General features: G+C 40.9%; 1 protein-coding gene and 1 pseudogene across 2 annotated transcripts in view; both read left to right on the forward strand.

Annotated features, from left to right (window-relative positions):
- Immp2l (inner mitochondrial membrane peptidase subunit 2) overlaps nucleotides 1-22,303 on the forward strand; it is an 829,626-nt gene that overhangs the window by 709,404 nt on the left and 97,919 nt on the right. The gene's annotated exons all lie outside the window — the stretch shown is intronic.
- LOC110550394 (small ribosomal subunit protein eS8-like) lies at nucleotides 20,332-21,272 on the forward strand (annotated as a pseudogene).

Here is a 22,303-nt window from a genome sequence, read left to right on the forward strand (position 1 = left end):
CATTGCCGCAAACCTGGTGTCTGCCTTACATTGTCTTGTATGATGAGTTTACGGGCTCATATCACCCACCAGGTAACTCCTGTGACTCACCACAAGCCTCCCTAACTAAGGATATAGTCTTTTCTACCTAAACGTAAAACAAGGTACCCAGTCCAGTCAACTCACTGACTTACTGAGGTAAGGCCTTTACCACGCTGGCGAGGGTTGATCCAAGAAGAGGACTTGACTAGTCACTGAGAGTCATCTAGATATTGCTAAATACAGAACCCTCTGGGTATTTTTTATTTGCTACAAAGGGTTTAGCTATGTACCACTTAATTAACTAATAAAGTTTAGAAATGCTTTGAGTACTATGTACAATGAAACTAAATAAAGTAAAAGTGAAGCTGGAAATACAACTCAGTGTGTAGATTGCATCTCTGATGTGTACAAAGACCTAGGTTCAGTCTTCACTACTTGAGAAAGAGAGCAGAAGTTGGAGAAAGAGAGACAGACAAAGAGAGAGAGACACAGAGAGAGAGGAGAGAGACTTAATTGTTGATTGGTATGGGAAACTCTTATCCACCATGGGTGTCACTATTCCCTAGGCATCCAGATGGCCCTGGGCTGTATAAGCGGGGGAATGTTAGCTGAGCTTACATACAGGCATCGTGGACTCGTTGACTTTCCTATGCTCTCGACCGCGGCTGTGCTGTGACCAGCTGTCTCAGCCTCCCTCCCCTGCAGCTTCCCTGCAGTTATGAACTATAATCTGGAACTGTAAACTAAGTACGCTCTGCTTCTCCTAAGCTACTTTTGTCAGGATCTTTTATCACAGCAACAGAAATCAACTAGAACAACCAGCATAATTTTCATCTGCATATGACTGACCACAGGACACAGTTGTCCATATATAAATGGGAACATGCTACACACTGGGTTAGGGTATGTGGTTTTCATGCTTGATTACATTTCTGAAGACAGTACCAATTAGGACCAGAAAGCCCCATTTAAACTTGTGTAAAACTATAGCAGAACTTTATCTTCCAAGTCACTTCAGCCTGTATCATTGTCAGTCTACCTAGCCATCTGCAGTGTGTAAAGATAGTTGTAGATGGTTGTTGTATACCAAGTCAACACAGGTAGAGTGTCATAATGCTGTCCTGTAATTGCTTCCAAAAATATATGCAATATTCTTTGCTAAAATGAATAAAAGCACCTTGCTTTTAACAAAACCATTGCACAGGAAACCTCACCATGATGAAATATTAATTACCTGAATAAGTAAACATTTTCATTAGGATCAGTACATAAGCTTTCTGGGAAGAAATTGTGGTTCCTTCAAAAAACTTTCTTTCCCAAGGGTTAGTAATTAGTATCTACAGGTTACACACTGTAACTTTCTATTGGTTTCCTTTTACTGCTTAAAGCACACCTGCACATTTTCCAAATTTTTGGTCCATTTCGATTTTAATTCGAAAGATTCCCCATAGGTGAAATTATCTTACACAAGAGACACAAGTCACATAATGAGATGGACCCAACTGAGCGATGGGGGAGGGGCTTGATTACTTGCTCTATGAAATGTCCTATTTAATAAAAAAAAATTATATTCCAGTTGCCTCTGCTTCCTCTCCCTTTCTCTTAGATACTTGTGTTTATTGATGGTCTTCTCCATTAGTTACATGTGGTGTTCATAGAAAGTGCAGCCACTTTAAACTATGAGTTTATAAATGACAAGAAGATAAGGATTATACCAAAGCAGTTGCCTTTTCCAGGTACCAACATGCCACTTTAAAATAATGAAGGAAATATCAATAAATATTTTGTGAAAAGCAGGTATTATTTTAGAAAACCTTTAAAGTGGTCAGTTTTACAGTAAATTATGTAGCACAGTTTCAGAGAACTCTCCTGAAAGTGGATTTCACAGCCACATCCTCATGGTCATGAGGCAATACACTGGAGGGCTGGACTGGCTTCCATCACTGCCCGACTGGCCATGGTTGAGTCCCTTGAGCTGAGGCAGAACCTCAGTGGGTGGAATTAGAATTTAGATGAAACGTCTAGTTGCCAACTAATGAACCAGCCCTTGGCCTCAAATGTCTGTGACTTTGCTTAAAGATGTTACAACTGAGCAGTTTCTATCTTTAGTTTCTATCTAAACTGACTGATGGCAAATTATCTTCTTTGACCTTTTCTCCAGAAATTATATAGCCCTGAAACACAGGGAAATCCAACCTAAGTATATTATCCTTTACTGAAGTATTTGGGCAATTATATATCAGTGCCAAGAGAGGAGATATGCTTTCTAAAACAACTTCAATGATATAAAGCAAGTAGTTTTATCCTCCTTATTTTAAAAATAACCTTACAATATAAAAAATTTTAAGGAATCCTCAATAAATAAATAAGTTTTAAGAATATGAAGGAAGGGCCTACAGCTGGGATACGAAGTGAATAAACTAATTAATATAAAAAATAAAAATTTAGTAAGAAAAAAAAAGATCATGTTCTGGCTAGAGACTCAGAACACAAAGCAAGGTGTTCATGGAAATTTTCTTTAACAGTATTTCTTTTCATTTTTAGTAGTTCTTTGAGAATTCATATTGTATATTTTGATCAGATTTCCCCATTCCTCCCAGACTGAATAGTCATTAAAGTTCCCTTTCACTTGCTTTTCTGGAATGATTGCTGTTCTTTTTAATAATGTTTTTACTTTATTTGTTAATGTTTTACTTTAAGAACTTCATACAACATATTTTGAGCATATTCATCCCCTTGTCCTGTCTTCCGAATCCTCACCCATATCCCTACCCACTCAACTTTATGTTCTCTCGATGATGATGATGATGATGATGATGAAGCACTTTGGGTTGTCTGACTATTTCTGGTCATGGGGTCTGTCCTAGAATGTGGTCAGTATTTCAGTTGTCACACAAGTGAAGACAACTGACTTCACCTAACCCAGCAGCAATGAACTACCAATAGCTCCTTGACTAGACCTGGGAGCTCATGCCCACCTCCTTTCCGCGATGCTAGGTTTGTTTGGATTGAGCTTGTGAAGGTCTTGCACATGCTGTTACTTGCAGTCTATGTGCCTCCTCATGGTTGTGTCCGGAAAACATCGTTCCCTTGAAGTAATTCACAAACTCTGGCCATTGCTAGCATTCTGCCCCTCAACCACATGGATCCTTGATCCTTAAGGAGAGGGTGTTGTAAGATCACACTGTGAGCCCTGAGACTGTGTACTGGAAAATCCTGTTTCTTGTTGTGGTGTTTCTCAGTCCTAGCACATACCTTTAGTACAAGAGCTTTCTGTTAACAGGATTATACATGCTTTAGCACCCTCCGGAGTCTCATAAAAATACTAAGGTAGAATCTATAATATGAGCACAGAGGACCTGGTGCAGGCCTTTCTGCCTCCCTTTGAATGAGGTTGCCTGAGCTTTGAGTGAAGGAATTTGGGAAAGGCATCCCATTTTAGGTTGAATGTTCCAAGGTCTCTCACTGTCTGTATAATGGCTGGCTGTGGGTCTCTATATTTGTAACCATCTGTTGCAGGAGGAAGCATCCCTGATGGTAGGCACTCACTAATCTATAAATATAGGAGAATACCATTAGTAGTTATTTTATCACTATGTCCATTTTTTTTGCTCAGTAGTATTTGGTTTTACTATAGGTCCCTGGGCTTTCTAGTCTTAGATTCTTGGTCACCCAAGCAGTGTTGGATATGGATTCCATCTTGTGGAGTGGGTGCTAAGTCAAGTCAGACATGGGTTGGTTTCTCCCACAGGCTTTGTGCCACCATAGGGTAGGGATACCATATCTGGTTGGCAGTACACCATTACAGATAGAAGGTTGTGGCTAACTTGCTGTTTACCTTTCTCTTTTTCCGGTGTGCTGAGTACCTTCTAGTACCAAAGACCCTGCAGTACAGGGGGTGAAAGGCACTGCCTTTTTAAAAATAAAACTTTAAATTTTATTAATTTATTCTTTCAAATATTACATCCCAAACAGAGTTTCCCCTTCCTCCTCTCCTCCCAATTGCTCCCCCTGCCTTTCCCCCCTCATCCACTCCTCCTCTGTTTTCCTTTGGAAAAGGGCAGGCTTCCCAAGGATCTCAACTAAACATGGCTTATCAAGTTGCAATATTTAGGCACCTCCCCTCATTTGAAGGTTGGACAAGGCAACCCAGTAGGAGGACATGGGTCCCAAAACCAAGCAAAAGCATCAAAAACAGCCCTCCCACCCCTGCTTCCTCTGTTGGGAGTCCCACCAAAACACCAGCTACATAAGTAGCTGGGGAGAACTTATCTTAGACCAAACAGGTTCTCTGATAGTCAGTTCAGTCTCAGTGAGCCCCTGTGAGCCCAGGTTTGTTGAGTCTGTGGGTTTCTTGTGGTGTTTTTGACCCCTCTGGCTCCTACGATCCTTCCTCTTCATTTTCAGCAGGATTCCCTGAGCTCTGCTTAATGTTTGACTGTGGGTCTCTGCATCTGTTTCCATCAATTGCTGAACGAAGCCTCTCTGATGGCAGTTGGGTTAGGGACCAATCTATGCGAATAGCAGAATGTCTGTTGTTAGGCCTCAGTTCATTGGCTTTTTTTCCCTACTCATGTTTGGTTCTATCCTAGGTTTCTGAGGCATCTGGCCTCTGATTTCTGATCCTCCAGGCAGTGTCAGTGGTGGGCTCCTTCCTGTGGCCTGGGTCACAAGATGGGCCATTCATTTGTTAGCCACTCCCATAATTTTTGTGCCACCTTTACCCTAGGATATCATGCTGGCGGGACAAACTGTAGATCAAAGGTTTTGTGGCTGGGCTAGTGGCCCAGTCCTTCCACTGGAAGTCTTGGCCAGTTCAGGCTCCGTGTCTCCCATTACTAGGAATCTTACCTAGGGCCACCCTAATAGATTCCCAGTAGTTTCCACTGCACTAGGTTTCTATCTTGGCCCTGAATTGCCCTGAAATTTGCTCACTTCTTTTTTGAGTTGTTTGTCAGTGAGGTCCCACAGATTCTCACCAAACACAGCAAGCTATTTCCAATGCTGTTGGAAACTCTTCAAATTTTGATGGCGAGACCTCGCTGCTGAAGACACCACACATTGTGCCACAGAACGTGGATAAATCCAGCTCATTTCTCAACTATGATGCACGTTATCTCTAGTGCTAACACTGAAAGGGCTGGAGGACGCTGTTCAGCTGGTTTGCATGTGGGTGATCTCTTCTATCAAGTTGTTTTTTCCGGGCACATCCAATCTCAGCACCCTCCAGGCAGGAAGGCCACCTGAAACAGTGGGACCCTGCTTCAGAGACTAAACAAAAGAGTCAAAACAACAAAACATAAACCCAACAACTCCCTCCACATCTTCAAAATCAAACTTATCTCCTGATTATAAGCTTCAAAATGTGTGTATAGTAAGTGTCCAATTAACCAACACAGGAGTCTGTACTCTGAGCATTCTTGGCAAATACTTCAACCTTGAATTGAATTCTCTCCAACTCCTGCTGATCACATCCAAAGAAAACAATTGGTATTTGAAATTAATGGTGTTCCCCACTTACATTTTTCCAAGTTTCTTTTTATAATTCAATGAGTCCCCAGAAAGCCACAAACTGAATTTCCAATAAAATGATTTTTTTAAGTTAGCCTGTTAACCATTCTTTTATTTTTTTATAAAAAGTTAGTGAAACATCAACTCATAGAAACTGTTTTTATCATCTGCAAGAGATTATTGATGCCATTGTCAAGTTACTCAAAGGTCTTTGTATTCAAACTCCTGTTATGTGAGTTTATCCATGAAAAGGTTTTCTTCTAGCATAGTTCTATGAAAATATCTTTTTCTCCAAATTGTATTTTTTAAGTTGTTCACAAGAATAGAATAAGTATTTCTTTTCCTTAAGTGCTAGGAGACTAAGAAATAAGTATGGTGTCCAATTGAAATTTCCATTTTTCTAGAGTTCTGATTTTGAATCTCTTAACACATTAACCCTAGCTCTTCTATTATAAATTGTTACCCTTCTCTTTACTAGAAGTTGAGTGTATATAATTTACTAATACATGAATGCTGGAAGTTCATTCATCCAGTCCCCCTTTTACATGCTTTTCATTACCTCATGTGATCTCCTTTGGGCTGGGCTGCAAGAGAGCTTTATGCAAATGAAGTACATTGTCCACTTTAAGGGAGTTCCCCGTTTGATTCCTTTGCTTGTTCTATCTCTTGCCAACAGCAGAAAGTGTTCAGAGAAATAGGCTACCAACTAACTGCCTCTTGTTTTAATTATTATTCAGGCCTGATTTATTTGACTATTTCAAAAATAAGATGACTCTTACTTATCTGACTGGTTAATTACGGAACCTAAGTTTTTAAATTTTCATCTGTCTCGTCCCACCATTTTGTCCCAGTCCGATTAGAATCATGAATTCAGTATTATTTTAATAGATACAAATTTGTCAAAAACGCTATAAACTCTGACCTTCAATTCAGAAAATGAGAATGGTCTGGGGAGACTGAAAGTTTGAAGAGAGTGCAAGGAGCCTTGGGCAGATATGACATAGTTTATTTAACAGCACACAAGCCATGATTCGGGCAGACACTAGCATACAGGTGCACACAGGCAGCCTGGCACTTGCAAAGTGAAGGCATCACATGACTTGAAGGACATGTTCATGCAGAATCGCAGGAAAATGACATCCTGCCACAAACGGATATACAGCGTGTGACATCACTGGTTACTCCCGACTCCTGCACATAGAGTGTCAGCCATCTTCAGCTCATTCATAATCCCCCGAATGTCACTGTCAGCTGTGTTTCCAGCTGAGTCATACAGGGTACCTGCATCAGTTCCGTGCTGCCTAACCCTTACGTGGCCCTTACAGCCCTCAGTTCTCATCAAAATCCGGACCGTTCAAAGGCAGCTCATATCTGACTAACTGCAAAGCACATTCCTTTTCTTACACTGGACTTGTTTTTGTGTTAATAGATATTATCATTCTAATTCGTCCTCCAATATTGTAAACTATGGTGTCTTTTTTTTTTAACTCCTCATGCTTTTTTTTAAGTTTTCATAAATAAATGCTGTGATTCACTCTATATTGATTTGAAGTACTTTGGCACTTCCTGCTGACCTGAAACTTATTTTCATGCACACCAACATGACACTTATTTTATACTGTCGTGATTGAAACCGTCCATGTGTTTTATTTCTGTCAGTAGACCTCGACTCCTATCAGGTCATGGATTACTTTCCAACTTTCAGAGGAACGGAATTTTTTTCATGGTGGAGAACTAATGAATACCACCAAAGTGGAGAAGCCAGTTCCCATGTTTGCCCCAGACCTGTACAGTGGCTTGTACTTTTACACTAGTACCTACCTTGTTCACTCCTATACGTGTGAGTTGTGGCTCCACAGAGATGGTTTGTCTCACTGGCTAATCTGTTATTCATCATTATTCAGGTTTTATTTGATTTTTTTGAAAATGAGATGAATTTTATCTGTTCGAATCAGTTAATTACAGCAAGAAGGGATGGGGACATTAAAAGCGTGCTTTAATTCACCCTAAAAATAATTTTGTCATTAATGTTTTATCATTGAATAGAGGCCATTTCTCAAAAACCAATATTATTTCCCCCCTCAAGCTGTCTCCAGCAGTTAACAGTAAAGGCTACCATGTGTTTTTAGTGAAAGCTCAAATTTCGTAGAATGTTTTATTCAGGAAATTTTTCCTAGTGTTTTGAAATAAGATAGTAATAAGGTCATGGTAATTTAAGATGCACTGTAGACATTTTGTCTGTGCTGAGACAGAAATGGTATCCTCTGAGTGAAAGGGTCACGAAAGCTACCCTTGCTCTTACCATGCAGGCTGGGAAGCATACCTCTCCAGATCCCTGCCCTTTAGAACCTGCACCAGAATTGTGTGTTCACAGGGAGCAGGGAAATGAAGCCTGCATGCATTCCTTCAGAGAGGAGGAAGATCCGAGCCACTTTTTACTGCCTTTTTTCTTTTCCTGCTGCAGTTCAGACACTTAAAATGCAACAGGGAGCTGACTAATATGGGTTAAAGCATTTCAGTACAGTATGTCTGTACTGCAAATGTGGTTCTTTTTCTGGTAACACTTTATACATATTCTTGGTTACTTAACCATGTTTCGAAAGTGGGAAGCCCATCTTTCCATGTCCAGTCCTGCAATATTACCTTTTGGGCTAACTAGAACTTCGAGTTATAAAACCAGAGTTTCTCTTGACACACAGCATCTGTTCGTATTCTTTGTTATCTCAGCTTAAACTTCTTCCTCTTCCTTTTTAATATAGTCTGTGATATAACATACGGCATATTTTTAGTATTTGGGGTAAATCAAAATAGGGTAAGAACTCAGTCAATGGTGTTTTAGTAAAAAGTTTTGGCAGAATATGTTGCAGGCAGATGCAGAGATCCACAGACAAACATTAGGCAGAGTGAGAGCCCAGGTTCCAGATCTCCACTGGGTCTCCTTGGAGCTTGGGGAACCCAGTGGAAGAAAGGGAGGAAAAATTGTGGGAGCCAAAAGGGTTAAAAACACCTGGCGAGCACAGCCTGTGTAATTAACTAAGCAGGGTTCATGGGACTTACAGAGACCTGTATGATCTGTTTTCGGTCCTCTGCCTGTATGTTATGGTTAATTGCCAGGTGTTTGGGGAGGGAACTCCTGATGATGGAGAGGAGTGTCGCTGACTCTTTTGACTGCTCCTGGGAGCCTTTTCTTTTTACTGGGTTGCCTCACCCAGACTTGATATGAAGGCTGTGCCTAGTTCCAGTGTACCTTGTGGTTCTCTGTTAGGCTGGTGTCCCTCGGAGGCTGCTATTTTCTGGGGATGGGGGGATGGGATGGGAAGTGGATCTGGGGAAGAAGGGAGGCAAGGGAACTAGGAGTACACCACGGAGGAGAAGCTGCCTCGGGGATGTATTGTATGAGAGAGGATTAAATAGATAAAAATTTAAAGCTCTCACTGGAAATCGTTTCTGAAAGGCAGAAGTAAAGGTTTTTGAAAATGAAGAGATAAAGAGGTGGTCAAGTGTGCTTTGCCATTTTGCACTGGTGCCCTGGAAAGAGCACTGCAGCAGGAGTCAGGAAGAAGGCTCTCTTCCTGCTTGTGCCTTCTGCCTGGATTCCTCTTGTCCTTTGGACATGTCAGGGAAGCGCAGGTCAGTTTCAAGTCTGTTCACTATTGCTGTTTCTAAAATTAAGACTCTGACAGCGGTGCTCCCTTCTGAGGTTAAGAAAAGCCTCCTACTGCACACCCCTGGACTTTGTCTGGACTTACAGCCACTTCTTGATTGTTGATTAATTCCTGTTCAGTCTTCACATACACAAAGTCTTCATCCCCAGGTTCAGCGCTCTGGGCGCCAGTGCTGGGGTGAAAAAGAGAAGGCTACGGCTGGAATTCCTGGAGTGCCTTCACATCAAGTACCTTCTTGTCTCTGGGCTACAGGTTTCACATGTCTCCAGATTTCCGGTTCAGCGATGTTTCCTTACGGCTGCTCTGCTTACGCTTGAGTTGGTTGTCAGGGCTGTTAAGTGGAGAGCACTGTCAGCGCACTGCCGCGCCCTGGAGAGAGAATGTAATTTGAATTTTATGACAGTGTTCGTCATCACTGATCTAGGCAAGAGAGTCCCTTGCCTGTTTCTGGCCAGCTGGTTCCATACCTCATATTTAAACCATGATAGGTTGCCGTCTGTTAAAAATGGTATGCTTGCTTTAGGTTTGTAATCAGTACTCAAGAGCCAGCAACCACCACCACAAAGCATAAGTCATTATGCTTTAGAAAGTTAGCAGCATTGTTTGGTGGAGTGTTCCAGTTACTTTCTTTCTTTTTTCTTTTTCTTTCTTCTTATTTTCTATTTGAAATGCAACTGTTACTTTAAATTGCTGTGGCTACCCAGGAAACCCAGCAAACCTCAGGGGTTACCTGTGTTTCCTCCATGTAGCTTAACCAGAGAGAAGAGTTTCGAGCCAGGGCTGGCTCCAGTGTTTGTAGCTACAGGGGTAATGCTAACAAGTTAGTTAGAATAATATCTCATGAATTTTTGACTGTACTGCTAGCCCCAGAAGGGTACTCTTCAAGCAAACTCCAAATATGTACAGACTGAACCACAGCCATCACATACAAGTCATTTAAAGTTTATCTCATTCACATACGTGTTTTCCTGTGAGGTGGAACTGTAATAAAGCTACTTGTAACTTCTATAGGATCACCTAGTGAACAAATGTTCTGTGTTCTCTGCATCAATATTGATTAAACCTGGAAGTGACTTTGATCATGGCATTAACTGCTGTATGTTGTGTAGCGTCATAAAGGCTGGTGGCATTTGTTTACTTGGTGATGTTTTGTTTTGTTGGTTTGTTTACAGCTTCCCAACTTAAATGTCTCACTTAGAATCAGAAATATCTGATGGTAGGATTGAGACATTGTGGAGTACAGTTGGAGATGTAAATATTTTTTTTAAAGTAATCTTTCACCAGCACCAAAACCCTGGTCATGAACTGTTTATACTCTCTTCATAGTTTTTCTTTTCCCAAGTGTTAGATAATTAGAATAATACTGTTTGTGGCCAGGCACATTGGTGTCTTTCATTTAGTAATTTCCACTTAACATTATTATGTATCCCTTTATTTCCCAGTAACCCATTTCTTTATACTGCTACTATTCCATTGCATGAAGTTACCAGTTTATTAATCCTAGCTACCACAGGGCACCTTGGATGCTTCCTTAGTCAGCCATGATAACTCTGCCTAAATGTTGCAGTGAAAGTTTTGTGTGCCTGTGAGCTTTGGCTTCATTTAAATATTAACTAAGGAGAGCAATTTCTAGATAACACTGGAAAGTTATGTATTTGACTTTTTTAAGATCCTACAAGACTGTCCAAGATGCTGTTACCACTCTGATTTCTCACCAGTAATGAGTATGGTCTCCCTGTGTTCCACATTCTTCCTAGCATTTTTAGTGTCATTGTTTGTATTGTTTCTTTGTTTGTTTTGGCTTGTAACATATGTTTAATAGTATCTTACAGGTATTTCCCTTTGCAACTCTTTGACATACTGTATGACACATCTTTTCATATATGTATTCATATAAGCTACATGATATTTTGATTAATATATTCATAGCTATAAGTTTGCTACTAGTAAATTAATTAATATGACTATCTTCTCAGTGAATTTTTAACTGTCGTGAGAGTCCCTGAAATTATGTTTAAAGCAAAGTCCAAGTACATTATGTAGGACTAATAACTATCATACTGCACATTGGGTTCCTGCACATTCACTACAAATTAGCATCCTCGGATCAGCATCCCCATTTCACCTGCCCATCCTGGTAGCGTGCTCTCTCTCTTCCTACCTCTCTCTCTCTGTCTCTGTCTCTGTCTCTCATTTCTCTATGTCTGCATTTTTATCTTTCTTAGATTCCATTGATGTGTGAGACCATGTTTTTTTGGCTTATTTTGCTTGGCTTAATGCCCTCCAGATTTTTCTATGTTATTGCAAGTGGAAGGACATTTTCATTTAAAGGCTGAATAATATGCTTTCATGTTGTTTCCAGGAATTAAGAGAGAAAAGATAAATTGACAAGGTATAAAGGGTTTTGTTTTGAGGCAGCAGAGCCATTAGGTGTGATATCATTAGTTTTTATGAGTGGTTATGCCCTTATCAAAATCCTTATACTGTGCAACAGCAAGAATCAACCATCAGGTCAGTTGTGGACTTTGAGAAATGTCATGTAAATTTACCAGTTGTAATGTGGTCCAACCCATTGGGGAGAAGCTCTATGGTTGGAGAAGCTCTATATATGCAAGACATGAGAGACTACAAACTTTCTTCACACTTTCTGCTTAATTTTTTTTATAAACCTTAAACTGTTAAATTTTACTTAAAAAAATATGAAGACTTAAAGAATAATACAACAGACCAATGCCTATGAAGAGATCAAGCAGTTGGGAGGGACTGGAATAAAACTAGAGGTCTTTTTTCAACACATATTTTAATCTGTCCACTAGTTTTGCATTAAAGAAGGGAAGAAAATGGTACTAACAGGGCATTCATTCTACTTAGTTGCAACAAAATCTAAGCAGCTAAGGATGATCCTTTTGGAGGTATGAAAAGGATGTTCCGAGAAGTCGGAATATTTGCAATATTCCATGAGCTGGAAGTGGAGGGGAGAGATTGCAAGCCTGGCTGCCTCTCACCATGCCCAGTGGCCACCAGTCAAGCATGTGAGGAATCATGAAAAAGTGGAGCTATGTACAGACGGCTGGTGGAAACCCAGTTGTGTGATAGATGAAACTCAGGTCCCATGTTCAACCTTGAAGGGCAAAATGGAGAAGCAGACATCTCTAACTTTTGTCATCGCAGAAAGAGGCAATTTCTCATCTGCTCTCCGTAAGGGAGGCACGTGCAGGAAAAGCACCTGCATCGCCCCACCTCATCCTTTTGTCCTTCCAGTTCAGGCAGATGCACTTCTCTGATACTTGAGTTTGGAGAAAGAAATGTCAGTGCCCTCGCTACCCTTGCAGCTGATGTGCGGGATACACAGTTTGCTCGGTAAGCTTTCACACAAGAGTCTCCTCTGAGCAGTGGCAAGACTGCTCAGGAAGTGGAAGCTGCCTGGTTTGGTGGTGGTAGATGCCGTCAGCAGGTTCACTGTGTCCGCACTACTAAGCCTACAACTTCACCAAGCCTCATTAGCAACCAGCCTGACATTTTCATCTGCAGTTTTCTCCATATCTCAGTTGGATTCAGACTAGAAGAAGATAATTTTATTTTTCCCCCTGCAAACTTCAAAAGTAGGTAGGATAAAGTCTAGGGGATCAATATGATACAATGTATATACCAGGGTAATTATCATTAAACATAACACGGTAATAGTTTCTCCCCCTGGTGGGAAAGTCACTGGCAAAATATTTTAAGGAAAGTGAATGGCAAATTTTTAAAGGGTTATTAGCTTATAAAAAGGGAGATATTCAGGTACAGTTGCTTTTTCTGCTTGGGTAGCACCGAGCCCACGGAGCTAGTTTTAATGGCTGCTCCCTGCAGAGCTGTACTTAGGATGTTTCATTACTTTACATTCCTTTTAGGTCCAGGTCAGCAGCTGTCTTACACATTCGTTTTTGTTATGTGCAAGTTGGGAGCATGGCATAGAACTACTTAATTCTTTACATGACTGGAAACATTTGGCCTTTCATTGGGATGTTTAGTGTTTTTATTTTTTCCCCATTAATATATATTATGTATGTGTGTGTGTGTGTGTTCTGAACAGCTGTATCTTATCTCATTTTCTTGATGGCATATTTTGCAAATACCATGTCTGCCAGCCTCCAAGGTAGGCCACCCGCCTGTGTAGTAGTTTCAGGAGTGCTAGAAGCTCCCAAGTGCATGGTTGCTGTTACTCATATTCAAATTTAGGCGCTTTCCAGGCATATTCAACACCAAAGCATTTAGCATTTATTCATTTCTTTTCTCTGTTGGTTTTACTTCACTTCAAGCAAACCGTCATATAGTTGAACAATGCTGGATGATGGGACTGGCTTATCAAGTCTGAATGTGCTGTGTGAAAATAGGACCCTCAATTAAATGAAAGCAACTTCTAAAATAATACCACCGTGCTGTGAAAATTATTTAACCATTTGCTGAGACCAAACATTTGGAAGCCGTCCTAGATCGCCATCGTTACCTTATGTCTGAGCTATCCAGGCTGTGCAACTCTCCTTTCAAAGGGCGTCCTGTACCTCTCCCCCTTGCACAGTTCTTCAGTATTCAGTTCAAGCCTGAGCGGTTCTCCCTTGTGTGAATTGCTGGGTCTCTGTGATCCTACTACCATTTCCTCTTTTGTGTTCCATTCAAACTGCTCTCCATGGGTGGAGAAGGAACTTAAAAACTGTCAGTTGCATCACATCAGTGATGTTCAACTTCCTCTTATGGGGATTTATCCTTGCTCTTAACAACTCACCGAGCTGGCCTTTTGCTACCTCTGTGACCTTGCATCCTGCATGTTCCCCTAACCTCATTCTATCTTAGCTACATTGTTTCCCTAGCAAGCCAGGGTAATCCATATTTCATGACCTTTGAACTTGCTCTTCCTTCTGCTTGGAGTCATCTTTAAGAAGAAAAGTTTACTGGGTTTCTGCTTTGCACCAGGGACTTGAGCTTTCAACAAGACAAAGTTTCTATTCTCGGGAAACTTTCATATACAGGATAGACTCAAAAAATAAGCCAGTGTCTGTCGATGGTAAGCCAGGACAGGAGCAGAGAGAACAGTATCAACTGTGCTGTTGTAAAGAAATTATTGTGAGAAGGCCCGACAAAGGGACTCTTAAAGAAGCCTCCAGAAGATGAAAGTTTTCAGAGCTGTGTGAGGGACATATATTCCTGGCTGTACAAACTGCAAGTGCAAAGGCATAGAGGCCGTAGCACAGGGGGAAGCCAGAGCTGTGTGTCTCGGGTGCCTTAAGGAAGGCTAGGAGATGGAAAGCAGTGGTGAGGTCCAACCTGTGAGGGCGTTACGGGACATTGATGATTTCAGCTTTTAAGCTCACAAGGAAAACCCCTGAAGGCTTGAGGGCTGAGGTGGCATGCTCCGACTTCTACTTGTAGAGAACATTCCTGTTCTCTTGCTTTGAGATAGACTCTATGGAAGAGAAGTTAGGAGCAGGTCAGAAGTTATAAGTCAAGCGGTCACTCAATGGCGCAGTCAAGAGAGACGATGGTGTGAAGTTGTAAAATCCTGGACATGTTTCAAACAGAGAGCTGAACTGTCACAGGGCTCGTCGATGCATTAATGTGGGTATGAGAAGAAGGAAGCATTTGGTGATGACTTTGAATAGTTTTATCTTGAGTGACAGCTGAATCTGCTACAGTCGTTATTACAGGTACAAATTTTTATGGTGTAAAGCATACATACTACTTTTTACCCACAGATTTTTCTGAGGTAGAAGTTTAAAACTGATACAGTATGGGTGACTTGTCTCTGGCATAAGTTCCATAGCCTCGGATGGGAAGGCTTGAACCTGGGATTGACTTGGTGCTGAGAGACTGGAGTAGCGCAGTGCACTGGAATTCACCCACAAGGCTGACAGTTGGATTCATATGGCTCATTTGCTGGAATACTTACACACTGGGTTTTCCAGGTGGTTTCTTTGTATAGGCTGATTTGGGATTTCACACAACACAACAGATCATAGACTCCAGGAGTGACTAGGCATCCCCATGATCTAATCTTATAAATTACATAACATCATTTCTATCATAATCTTTTGCTGAATGAATTAGTCACAGAATTCCATCCAGATCCAAGTGAGAGAAGGCAGCCATACTATCACTTGATGAGAGATGTGTCAAGTTCATGCAAGGAGAGCTCACAGAGATGGAAATATTGTGGCATTCCCTCTTGGAATCTGCACTGGGAGCGAAGGCTGTGGGAGAAGCAGGTGTGTCGGGGGTGTGAAATTAAGGATTTAATTATGCAGATGACTCTTTTCTGATATCTGTTTTACCACTTTGTGGAGATGTCAGGTTTGTAGTTGGACCCGTGAGTTTTATGAGAAATGTGTGATATAGATACATGTTTTGTCAGGCACTGAGGCATTGATCAGATTAAGTGTTTAGCCCTGGACGAGGCAGTGAGTGCAGTTAGAGAAGGGAAGCTCCAAAGAAAGAGCCCTGGAACACTTTACTCACACTGAGGAAGAGGAAAAAGAACTAGTCATCAAGACAGAGATAAACTGGAAAAGTCAGAGAGAGTTCTAGAGACCACGGGAAGAAAGGCCTTACGTTAAAATAATCTCATGGGTAAGATGCTATTGAATTGTGTACTAAGAATGAAAGCTGGGGTTGGAGAGGTTACTGAGGAACTTGATTAGGTATTTCCTTGAGTGGTGGTGTCAAATCCAGGCTTGTGTGCGTTCAGAAACAAATGGGGAAAAACAAAGAAAACTTTCGGAGTGGACATGTGTGAGAGGACCTTTAGAAGATATCCATATTCATTCATTTGAATATTTGCTTTTAGGCTGAAGAGTTTAGATCATGTTATCTACCCGGAATAGGAAAATGAGAAAGTGAAACTGATGCTAGCAGGGACTTTTCAAGAATAAAGCCACTGAGCAGTCAAAAGAAGGTGGTGCTGAGGAGATACACTGGGACAGTGTTTGCTATGCAAGCGTAAGCTCCCCGGCGGGATCTCCAGTGCCCACGTCAGAAAGCCAGTTGTCATGGCATGTGCTTGTAATCCTGGTGTTTGGAAGGAGCAAACGAGCCAATCCTTGGGGCTTGCTGGCCATCCAGTGTAGCCTGAGCATCAAGCTGCAGGCTCAAAACAAAGGGTAGGTGGCATTTGAGGAATGACATCTCAGGTTGAGCAAATAAACAACCTTTACCCATACACATGAGCATGTAAACACATGCACAACACACACACACATACACACACACACATGCACATACACAAAGGCATATGTTATTATATTATAATATATATTTGCCTGGTTATTTTTCTTCAGTCGTCCAAATATGTATTCAAGCATCTATTGCTCAAAAACCCTCCCCTAATTACTCACAGGAAAACTCCTAATCTCTTAATCTGTTACTGGTCTTCCTGCCACTCAACCATTATTACATATTTATTTATTGGTTTTCTCTCATCCCATGAGATTGTGAGTTGACTGACAGCAGGAAATTGTATCATTTTGAGAAATCATCTATCCTGACACCCAGAGCTTAGTGTATACAGGGTAAGCAAACACTCTCCGCCAGTAATTGAATAGGAGAATGCATGGTTAAGAAGGAATCTTTCTGCTTTGCCTTAACTCTTGTGATTGTTTGAATTAAAAAAAGGTGTTCCTAAAAAGCCATGGTGTGGTCTCCACCCTTTCACACAATTTGGAGGTGGAGGAGGAACCCTTAAGAAATGAGACTTAAATTAGAACATTTGAGACATTCCCTTGTTGAGACATTGGGACCCTGGTCTCTTCCTGTCTCTATTGCTTCCTGGCCACCATAAAGAAAGTAGGCCTAGCTCTTCCACATGTGCTGACGGCCATGCTGCTTTGACCTGCCACAGGCTCCATGGGCTAGCACCAAGTGGCTTTGGACTGAAGGCTCTGAAGCAATGGGTCAAAAGAAGTGTTTTCTCTTTTTAGTTGCTTACTTCGGGTATTTTTCCTTCCCTTTGGAATGCTGACTAATCTGACACATTTTAAATTGTTTTAGAAATACAAGAAAAACAAATGTAAGTTTGCCATCACATTTAAATCAAGACATCATCTTGAGAATTTGGGGGATTAGAGGAGGACTGAATGGGGCTAATTGGGGTAATGGTACACTTTTCATTACCAACTTCATTGCTGGCAACTTGGTGATGTATGAAAACGGATCTTCATCTGACCTCTGAGATAAAGCACTGGTATGAATCAGCTGTGTGTGCTCTTGTCCGCACTCCATTGCTCACACCTAACAGCAGTCTAGCTTTCCTTGGGAAAGAGAGCTGAAAATCAAGACGTGAAAGCCATAAAAGAAAAATGTGAGGGTCTTATGAAAGTACCTCTCCATTCGCTACTTCATCTTGCTAGGGAAACGTGCATGATGTGATGTTGACACTTCACTGAGAACATCTTGAAACATGAACCATGGTCTGCAAAGTGCTGTTAAGTCCTTAGACAAAAGGTGCATTATCACTGCCCACGGTAACTGTGACAGATGGCAACATTCGCTCCCCCTCTCACATATTGACTTGTGACACATAATTTTGTCTCCTCTTATGAATCTGTTGTTCTTTTTTCTTGATTCAGAGTAAGAAAGTAATTTTACAGCAGGAAACATATTATTGTGTAGTTATACTCTATATCCTAAGATCTTTTATTTGATGGGCATTCCAGGTTCAACTATTGACATAAAAAACAAAACTGTATTATTTTTCATTATGTTTTGATTTTGGCTCTCAGGGCTGTGGAGAAATGCCAGATTAAAAGGAAGGCTGCAAGTTAATTCCCAACATGCCCTTTGGCAGCTCTTTCATTTCACTTAGAGGAGGGGACAGGTGGTGTCATTTAGAATTAACTACATCATGTCTCAGTTGGCAGGCAAACAGCAGTGAGTGGTGAAATATCCTTACAATGAATCTCATTAATTGTTCACCAATTTGTGGTAACTTTATTTATGCTTGCATCCAGCTATACAATACAAGGCATCACGTATTTAGATTGTGCTTAGTGTTAAGTTCAGCTATATAAAGTGAAAGTCCTTTGGTCTAACACTCGAAAGGCTGCTTTGTGAGTGCCGATCCATCTTCTACAGCAGCCCCCAAACACTCATTTTATTCTTCCATTTTCCGGTGAAGTGATAGCAATTTCACAAAACCGTGGCCTAGCTTAAGCTCACACTATTTTTAGCATCTTTACTCTGTGAAAAGATAGAACAGATCCTATTTGAACTCTCATGTGTTTTCAGAGGCTTAATACTCCTGCAAATTATAGTGTTTTGCTAGCATTTAAATGTCTTTAAATGTCAAAGAGCAACTGAAAAAAAAATCCATCTGATGTTTTCTGTAGAAATATATTTAGATTCAAGGAATCATGTATTATATTTGACACCATTTATTAAAAAATAATTCTAAGAATGTGAGACTAAACTTGCTTTTCTTTTATGAAGTGATTTCATGGCATATTTGAAAAAAAATGAGAATCTTTATCAGTTCAAAACACTTAGTCACATTTACTATAAGGAATGGTGACTAGGTAAGTGTCCTTTTCTTGAATTCATCATTTTCATTTATTAACGGACTTGCCTTTATCTATTATAGACCACATTCTGGTCTGGCTTATTTTCATCTGTGAATAAATGAATACTCCATATCTTTATAAGAAAAGACATAGCTTTGGCTTACAGTTATGGTCATTCAAGAGCCACTTCTGGTGGTGGTGGTCCTCCTGTTGGGAGAGTTCCTGTCAGACAAGGACATCACATGACAAAAGGTGTGAAGCATGCATGTATAAGCTCTGTGCATCTTTAGCTCTCTCTCTGCATCTCCTGGTATAAAGCTACCCAGATGCAGCTTCTTCTAAGTCCCATCGACTTTATTTAACTCTAGTGGCTTCCCAGAAACCCTTTCTCCAAAGAGTCTGATTAAATTTCTTTCTTGTAATGATTAAAAATAGAGATTACATTCCAAATACTTTATGAAGCTTTGAATCCTTGAGAAATACTTTAGCCAGATCCAACCACAGAACACAGTATAGGCAGTAGCCATTCTCTCTCAAAGAAGCTGATGTCTCTTCAAAGCACTGAATTCATATGTAAGAAGAGAGTAAAACAAATATCAAAGTACAGGGGATGGACTATATGGAACAGGAAACAAATGTTATATAGATTTGAGTTCTTCAGAAGTTTTATTGAGGTATTTTTGAGCACTTTTTACTTATAGTCAGTATGTAGCCTACAAAGCATATCAATATCCCCACAAGGCAATAACACCTCTCTGTCTTATGTCTGTCGTAAGGGTAAATACGTCATGGATGTGGCGAGGTGGGAGCTCTAAGAGGAGTTCTGAAGTAGAAGATGGAAACAGTGATCCTTCCTTACAGTCCTTCCTCAGTGTGTGATCTTAAATAAGGGACTTACTTTCTGAGGAGATCATATTAAAATGATAAGCTACATGGAAGAATACCTTAGGGCCCATTTTTTTAATTCTCCGTGTTGGTGGTCTAAAGCTAATACTGCAATCCCTGGAACTCAGCCTCCCTGCACATATTCACTGGAATTGTTTGTAAGATGTGCCACATGGATGCTAAGTCAGTAATAATAGAGTTGTAAATATTTAACAAGATGCTGCATCATTGAAAAGAAGAAGAAGAAGAAGCTGAATACTGTACCTCACGCCTGTAATCCCAGAACTCAAGCAACTGATGCTGGAGGATTGCTGTGAGTTGGCGGCCAGTCTGGACTACTTATTGATTTTCAGGCTAAACACAGTATACAGAGTGAGACCCTGTCCAAAAATACAGTCAGTTCATTAATTAGAAACAAATCAGTGCCACATTAAAGGTCATATGCGTTCCAGCTATTAACAAAGTGGCTTGCCTAGTTTCTATGTTTGTTTTTAGGTACAACTGATCCCCGTGATTCCTACCACCATTTACAGTATTTTAAACATCAAACTTACATGAAACTGCTTCGTAAAAAGCATATACTATAAAACTAAGAACAAGTTACCTCATTTAAAGGTAGTCTCTAGTATCATGTTTTGGCATCTTTTGTTACTATTATTATTATTACTAGGTAAAAGTTTCTTCTTAGATCTTCTTTAAAAAAAAAAGAAAAGAAAAGAGAATTTAGCCTAGAGACAAGCATAGTGTAAATAGAAGCTAGTCAGCAATGCAAAGCATACATTAAAGACAGAGATTGTTGTGGATCTATTGGTTTTTTGGCTTTTTTTGTTTGTTTGTTTGTTTGCTTTTTAATAAACCGGACCATGAAGTTTTGCGCTTCCTTTGTCCAGCCATCGCCGAGCGATGGACATCTCTCAGGACAACTGACACAAGCACCGCAAGACCAGGGCTGAGAGAAAGCGTACCACAAGAAGCGGAAGTCTAAGCTGGGAGAGCCTGCTGCCACCATGAAGATTGGTCCCCATGGCGTATACACAGCAAAGGATCATTGATGTTGTCTACAGTGCATCTAATACCGAGCTTGCCTGCACGGAGACCCTGGCTAAGAACTGCTCTCTGCCTGTTGACAGCACACCGTACCCACAGTAATACGGGTCCCACTATGCACTGCCTCTGGGCTGCAAGAAGTGGGGGCCAAGCTGACTCCTGAGGAGGAAGAGATCTTAAACAAAAAGCGAACAAAGAAAATTCAGAAGAAATACAGTGAGAGAAAAAAAGGATGCCAAAATCAGCAGTCTCCTGGAGGGGCAGTTCCAGCAGGCCAAGCTTCTCGCCTGTAATGTCCCAAGACCAGGCCAGCACGGCCAAGCAGATGGATACGTGCTGGAGGGCAAGGAACTGCAGTTCTGAGGAGCATCAAAGGCAAATAAACCATCGTTCATAGCTCATGCAATAAAGGTGTTTATTGTTCCATAAAAAAATAATAATAAAATAGAAGAAGAAATAAAACCTGTTGGGTTCTGTATCGTGGAGTCTTAAGATATTTTAATGAATATTTATAAGATGAGCAGAATATTCATGAGGCATGGTGCCTATTATTTATACCCAAATCATGGTGGATCCAATCAGTCTTTTAGGCTATTTCTTCTTCTAGTCCTCTTGAAAAGCCCACAAAGAGGAAGCGGAAAACATCAATGGAGAAGACTGAAATGAACTGCAGTTTTTGAATGTACAAGTATGGCAGTGTGCCCTGGCATCGTAGCTTTTACTGTAGTGTAGCCTAACCGCAGCTTCAAGAATATTTAACTGCAAAGGGATGCTCAGTCGTGTGAATAGCCACCAAGATGCAGCTTCGGTTTCCCTTACACCTAATTTTTATGTCCATAATCAGGAATTTTACAAAGTATTGTTACAATTATTAGAATCTTAACTTCCTAGCTGAAGAAGTGGTTAAGAGCACACACTGCTCTTGCAGAGGGCCTGAGTTCAGTTCCCAGCACCCACACTGGAGAGAGCTCCCTGGAACCCATATCCAGAACATATGATGTCCTCCTCTGGCCTCAGTGTGCACCAGCATTCACATGCACTACACATGTCCAGACAGACACACAGACATGTATAATTTAAAAAAAAATTTATAAAAATATGAGAGCCAGGTGGTGGCGCACACCTTTAATCCCAGCACTTGAGAGGCAGGCAGGCAGATCTCTGAGTTTGAGGCTAGCCTTGTCTACAGATTGAGTTTTAGGACAGCCAGGTATCTACAGAGAAATCCTATCATGATAAACAAACAGACAAACAAGCAAGAAGGAGGAAGAAGCGGCAGAGGAGACGCTGGGAGAGAGCTCTGAAGAAAGTAAACTAGTTGACTAGTAACAAAGGCTGTACAGCTGGCACAAAGATGGAAATCTTTGAGAAAACCATCCCCCTCAAATTGAGCTCAGTGACACTGTTCAACCAAAGCCAAACTCCAAGACAAGCAGGGCCTTCCACCTGACTAGCAGCACCGATATTTGGAGGGTTGCTCTTCTCTTCAACATCCAGATTATACCCCCTGAATTTGGTGCTTTGCTGTGAATAGCATCATAGAACCTTTTCTCCACTAGCACATCCAGCATTACAGTTTGGCCAGACGATCTGTTACAGGTATACTGGGCGCCATCAACCGTCAAGCATCCCGAAGACACTGTTTGA

This window comes from Meriones unguiculatus, chromosome 1 (genome assembly GCF_030254825.1).
Source record: "Meriones unguiculatus strain TT.TT164.6M chromosome 1, Bangor_MerUng_6.1, whole genome shotgun sequence".
Classification (NCBI taxonomy): Eukaryota; Metazoa; Chordata; class Mammalia; order Rodentia; family Muridae; genus Meriones; species Meriones unguiculatus.